Raw genomic sequence first — 6620 nt, forward strand, 5'->3', positions numbered from 1 at the left:
TGGCACCCCCAAGTGGGCCGGGAGAGGGGGTGCCCGTGGAAGTGGGGAAGCAGAGGCAGCGGGGGACGGAGAGAGCCACCTGGGGGGTCCGGACACCTGCAGGCTCCTGAGCCATTGGAGGGTGCAGGTCCTGTGGCGCCCAGAGGGTGTGGCTCCTGACACCCGTGGAGATGCACAGCCCTGAGCTTGAGATGGACGCGTCAAGGGGCTGTGGGCCGTGAACGGGGGTGCATCTGCAGTGACCAGGGAAGGCCAGCATGCGGCACCCCCAAACCGTGTGATGTGGGACGGATGTGTGCTCGGGGTTGTGAGTGTCGTGAGCCGGTTCGCGTCAAGATGCTGGCTCCCTGCCCGGCCCCCGGCTGGAGCTCAGTGAAGTGTGTGAACTGTCACCAGCACCGAAACGTCACGCTGCGGGCTCAGCCCTCTGACAGGCACCAACATAGGTCGCGCTCTGGGCGCGGTGTCCCCGTCTGTCCTGCCCCAGCGCAGCCCCGACCTCAGGGAGGACCTGTCCTACATCAGTGCAGACAGGCTGTGCATCTGGCTGCCGGCCCCCGGAGGGGCCACCTCCTCTGGGCCCCACGCCAGCCCGCCAAGCTCTCAGCCACGAGCGGAGATGCAAAGGCTACAGCCTGCCGCGGCCAGCCCAGAGCCAGTGGCTCCGTGGGCCCAGGCCCCATCTCACAGCCACTTCCGAGGAGAGACGCTGTGGCTCTGGCCCGAGGCCTGCGCTGTTCCCAGCAGACTCAGGGGACAGTCACCAGCCTTAGGAGACCGGCCTTCCACAGAGTTTCACAGAGTTTTCACACACTCTCAACTCCTCACGACTACCCTGGGAGGTCTACGAGACGAGTGTCATTATCCGCACTTAACAGAGCAGGAAACCAAGGTCAGGCATTTGTGCAACTGGACCGAAGCCTCCCACGGGCAGAGCTGAGACCGGGGGCAGTGGTTGGCTGCGTGGCGAGTGCCCGTCACCGAGTTCCGTGTTCCGGGACGCAGACAGAGGCGCGGCCGCACGAGCCAAAGCGTGTGGACCGCTCCGAAGTTACCTGCCAGCCAGCGGGGGGCGGGAGCCGTGGGGACTGTAGTGCTGACCCGTGTTGTCCTTCACAAGCTCATAACAACAACTGCATCTACCTCTGTCGTTCTGAAGACTTAATGAGCTAATACTTGAGCACACCTAGGAAAGGGCAGTAACTATTAACTGAATGATAGTGATTTTTTGTTATATTATTATTATTATTATTATTATTATTAACATTTATTATTACAGAATCTGAATGCTCGTCACCTTCTCGCAACCCAAGGGAAGGGGCTTGTGCCTGCAGACGGTCACATGTGGAAAAGTGTCCTTCGTTCCCGAGGCCAGCGAAACACTGCAGCTTCCCCTAGGCGGCCGGGCTGGGCGCACCCCACGACGGAGCCGGATCTAATAGTTACCGTTATCACCCACGTTCCCTCACGCTGCGTCGAAAGTGTGTCCTCGCGTTTTCTTCTTCCTGGCGGTGTAGGTTTTTGCTCGTTTGTGTGTATTACAAAATAATCCACGTCAGCCGTAATAAATGCAGATAATAGACGTGTATAAAGTAAAACCCACACGCAATGCCATCCGCAGAGAACTGACGTGTGTGCGCAGTTCCGGACCTCTTCTGTGATGCGTGGATGCACGCATGTGCGCACAGCTGCACATGCAGAGTCACGCGTGCACGCACAGAACACATGCGCGTGCACACGTACGTGCAGAGGCACGCGCTACCTACGTGCACGCTCGCACATGCACACAGACGCGCACACGGTAAACTTAGTTTTCCTACTGTCTTTTTAACACAATTAGGGTTCCACAGCGCGCCCTGTCCCGCAGTTTGCTTTCTGTACCTAAGAGCATGCGGTGACGCCCGTGTCAGTGTGCGGCACGGGCCACGTTCGCCTCAGGGGGCTCGCGCTTTGCATAGCGCACCTCGGGGTCCTCGGCTGTCCCCTCCCTCCCGCACACTGGAGCCCTTTCCTCCCCGGACGCTGCTGCGACAAACATTCTCTGCACACGCGCGGCCCTCGCCCGCCGCCGTTTCTCTAGAATGGAGCTTAGGGGACGGACTGGCCAGGTGAGAACGAGCGGCTGGAAATCGCAGGGTGGCAGAAGCGACCAGTTCCCTTCAGTCTACATTCTCCCGACGGTGTGGGCGGGGCTCCGGTGCCAGCATGCACATGGCTCCCCTCCGCTTGTCACCCGAAATACTCCCACGGGCTGTCTGCAGCACTCAGCCTCCAGGGGGACTTTTTCGACGAGCCACAGGTTGTCACAGTCCCCTCGGCGCTTCGGGAGGAGGCGACGTGACATTGTGACAACGCGTTGTAACACTGTGACGCTGGCGGCAGGTCGCCCCGGCTCGGGCGGGGTGGAGGTTTTACGGAAGACGCTACATCACCTTGCTCTCACCTGTCTCGTTCTGTGAACAGGATGCGACACGTCCTGCCTTTGAAATACCCAATTAGGAGCAGAGAAAGAGGGGCCATTAAAATGGGATTTCCTAAAAGTTCACGCTTCTCCCTCCTCTCGCAGAAGAATAAAATATTCCAATTAAGGCCTGGCAGCTAAATGGGACTGCCTGAGGACTGTGCATGATGCCAAGACGTTCTCCGCCGCCCTCCACAAAACACAGTGTGCCCTTGACCTTAACGAACAACGGGGTTTGCGGGAACCCTCCAACCAAGACAGGCCGTGATTTCCTGGCCCCCGCCCCAGCGGGCCCAGGCGCACGTGGAGCAGCTTGCTTCGTTTTGCGAAGCAAGGACCCTCCTCAGCCTCGGCCCTTCCATCCAATTAGATCTCAGTAGCTCTGAGACTTAACGTCACACGAGCTGTGACACTAATGAGCACCATAATCTCAGGCGCGACAGACGCGAGGGGCTTTGCGGGCACCTTGCGACCTGGGCGTTTGCGCGGTCTTAGGGCACATGGCTGTCACGGCCTCATTTTCGCGACTTAATTCAGGAGCGAGTAACCCATTTTAACGAGAGCACGTGACATCCAGGTGCTCTGGTTCTTCGGCTAGCTACATTTGGGGAGAAAAGGGAAAAAATAGATAACTAACCATGATTTAACAGAACCGCCAGGCCATTTATTCAACAAATTTTCAAAATCCTGTGTTTGCTGCATCGCGCTCATTAAAAAGCCTCTAAGCTGGATGAGAGTCTGGGTCCTGTATATATTAATAAAATCATCGATTTTCACCAAGCCAGCTTCTCGCCAGCATCGCAGCCCTGACGGGACGGTGTGGAAACACGGCTCGTGTCAATTTTCCATGTACCACTGTTAAGATCCAATTCTGAGAGCACATCTCTTATTTGTAAAAGCAAATTGCTAGAAAAAGCAATTGCCACCGGCATTCTGTGTTCTGGTTCTAGCATGAATCTTCATGGAAAATTTATAGGAAAGATTTTCTAAACTCCTCCATATCCCATAGAGCACGGATGTTTATCATGCATTTAGATACATATGTGACTTGGTGATTTTTTTTTTAAATGACAACCCATATGAATTTGAAATGAGGTTACTTTGTGTGGTGCATAAATTAAATAGCTCCCATTGAAGGATTGAAAATGAAAGTCGAAAAGACTCGAAGCTACAGACCGACGGAAAAACACGAGCTTGCATTATCTCTGGTCCCTCCCAACGAACGGCCGAAAGCCGCGAAGCTGGAACCTCACCGGCCTGGACAGTCAGTACGAAAGGCTCTGGGAACTGAAGCTGGGAACTGAAGGACTTTGTGGCAGAGTCCAGGGAAAGCGATGGTTCTCAGGAATTACTGACTGAACAATAAATCAAGTAATGGCGTCAAGTAGAGAGAGCAGACCCCGCCCGGCAAATAAGAGAATGATACATGTTAAAATGCAATTGTTGCAAAGGGCAGTAGGTAATCACTCTAGTAAATAAATCGCTTGGTGCCGAATGCATTTGAAGTTCCCGGTATGTGTGTGTGTGTACGTGTGTGTACGTGTAAAATAGAGCAAAACAGAAAAATGAGCGGGGTGATGTCGTGAGCAGGACTAGGATAACCTGTCAAGTCAGGCTGCTGATGACAACTTGGGGTATTAATAAAAATGAGGTAAGTACATACGGGTATAAAAGCCGTGGCGTCCAGGGCAGGCGCCCAGAGTAGTTCGCCTGTCCTGGACGAGGTTCAAGGGCACCTCCTGATAAAATAGAGCAAAACAGAAAAATGAGCGGAGTGATGTTGTGAGCAGGACTAGGATAACCTGTCAAGTCAGGCTGCTGATGACAACTTGGGGTATTAATAAAAATGAGGTAAGTACATACGGGTATAAAAGCCGTGGCGTCCAGGGCAGGCGCCCAGAGTAGTTCGCCTGTCCTGGACGAGGTTCAAGGGCACCTCCTGCCGGGTCCAACATGACCTCAGGGACCCAGCAGGCGCGCAGGCTGTGGCTCGTCAGCGTGTGTCCTGCTGGTCATTTTTGCCCAGTATGTGTGGCGCATTTCATTCTGCTTCTTAAGTGACCTGATGATATTTAAGTCTTGGGAGACTTCACATTAAAAAAGTCTGAATTCCTGGCTCTGCGTGGACAATTAAGATCCGTCGGCACGGTGGCCATCTTCCCAGGTGACCAGAATCTGCTGGAGCGACAGGCAGGACAGAGAAGGGAGTCCGTCTGTCCTCGGCCGTGTTGACACACCCCGCCCAACGCCGGTGACACTGGAGTCTCAGAGGACCCTCGTGCGAGGGCGCACGTGCGTGTGAGCCGACGTCCCTAACAGACCGATTAGACGGCTCGGCGCCCCTCGGTTCAGAGGCTGGAAAGCGGGGGCCGCCCCGGCCCCTGTCAGTTTATACACAGCGGCTCCTTCTCTATATGTCACTGTAAAAATTACATGAAGGCCACAGGAGTTCGTGAGCTGCGTGCTGCCAGGGGAGAAAATCAATTTCTCATTCTTCTCAAGAGCCCACAAAGCGCCTGGAATTTCACCTGACTCGAGTAAACAAAATTGCCATCCGTCTTGAATGGGGGAGAAAAAAGTGTTACAAAAAGTCTTTATTATTCTATTTTCAACTCTCCTCTGATTATCGAAGTTTGATTTTTCCAGGGACGGGATTGCTACGGGTTGACTTGAAGACAAACCCTGCAGAAACCATGCTTCGGAGATTATAATAGAAACAGTTTAAAATTTAAATCGCCAGTGAAAGATTAAAGCCTTGTGGTTGGGAAACTATGATTTTTTTTTTTTTTTTTTTTTATATTTTCCAGTGCAGCCGACCCAGCACCGGCTGCCCAGCCTAACTGTCCAATCGTATGGCTGGTGAAGCCCTTGAAAGGTGAGCGTGACCTTGGACTTGCCAAGGTCATGGTAGCAAGCTGTCTGTCTCCTGGGTGTAGGCCGGGCACACCACACCGAAGCCGCTTCCGGGAGAGAGGAGCAAGCACCTCACATTTGAAGATGAGGAGACGCCCCAAGGTGACCTGAGACCCTCGCAGAGGGCCTGTCTACACCTCTGGGACAAAACAGGCTTCCGACACCACCCGCTCGGAAATGATCCGTCTGGGTTACTGCTCTGCGGTGGCTACGACGTGACCTGATCCCATGCAACGAGTCGCCTCTGGCATTCGGGGGTGTGACGGCAACACACAGGACACTCTTAACACGTGACGGATGGCCTGGCCCTCGGTGCTGAGACGCTGCTGGAGGGCTGAACGATTACGGAGTTCAAATCCTGGTCCCCCTTCATTCATCTGGGGAAGTTGTTTGATCGCAAGCCTCATCCATAAAGTGAGAACAGTCGCTCACGCTCTGCAAGGCTTCAATGGGGTAACATGAAAAGTACACCTCAAAGTACACAGAGGTCATTAACACTTGTTGTTGTTACAGGTGACATCGTTCGGGAATTGATTGGACGTGGCCAGATAACTGTGACGCCTCCTGGCACTTGTGCCGGTAACTTAGAACAACGTTTCCGAAGTGACGGCTTGGGGGCGGGACGCGTGTGCAGCGGAGCCTGCCACCGGCCCGCACCGACCGATCGCTGACGCCCGCCAGCCGTGCCTGCGGGGGGACCGCGAAACCCGGCCTCGTCCCGTGTGTAGGGGACGGAGAGGGTCACTGCGCATTCTCCGCGGACGTGCCGTCTGCTCCGTGGTGTAAGTTCACTTTCTTTCCGTGGATTTGGCCGTTATCGTCATGCCGGGTCTTGAGGGAGGAAATAGGAATTTAACCGAGTTAACACCTGGAGGAGCCGCTCCGGAACGCGGGGCGGGGCCAGGAACCATGACGGCGCTTGTTTTCCTGGCGTTTCCCATCAGGACCCAGCGTCGCCGCGGCTTCGGGCCACCGCGTCTGCCCCAGGGGGCTCCGGCGGGCTCCGGTGGGCCCCAGGGACCCTCTGCGAGAGCTGCTGGGCTTCTCTTTGGGCCAAACGACAGGCCACTAGCGGGAGTAACAACTGCCCCCAACTATCGGGGGACGCCGAGCACGGAGGGACGGGCCTGCTTCGCTCCCAGCGAAAGCCGCGGGGCGCATGTGACCGGAGGCCGGACGAGCTGTGCTTTTCTGTTTGGGATTCCGGGCTTGGACGGCGGGAAGCCCCGGCCCCGGGCGGCGGACC

The sequence above is a fragment of the Pteropus alecto genome, unplaced genomic scaffold, assembly GCF_000325575.1.
Source record: "Pteropus alecto unplaced genomic scaffold, ASM32557v1 scaffold45, whole genome shotgun sequence".
Classification (NCBI taxonomy): domain Eukaryota; kingdom Metazoa; phylum Chordata; class Mammalia; order Chiroptera; family Pteropodidae; genus Pteropus; species Pteropus alecto.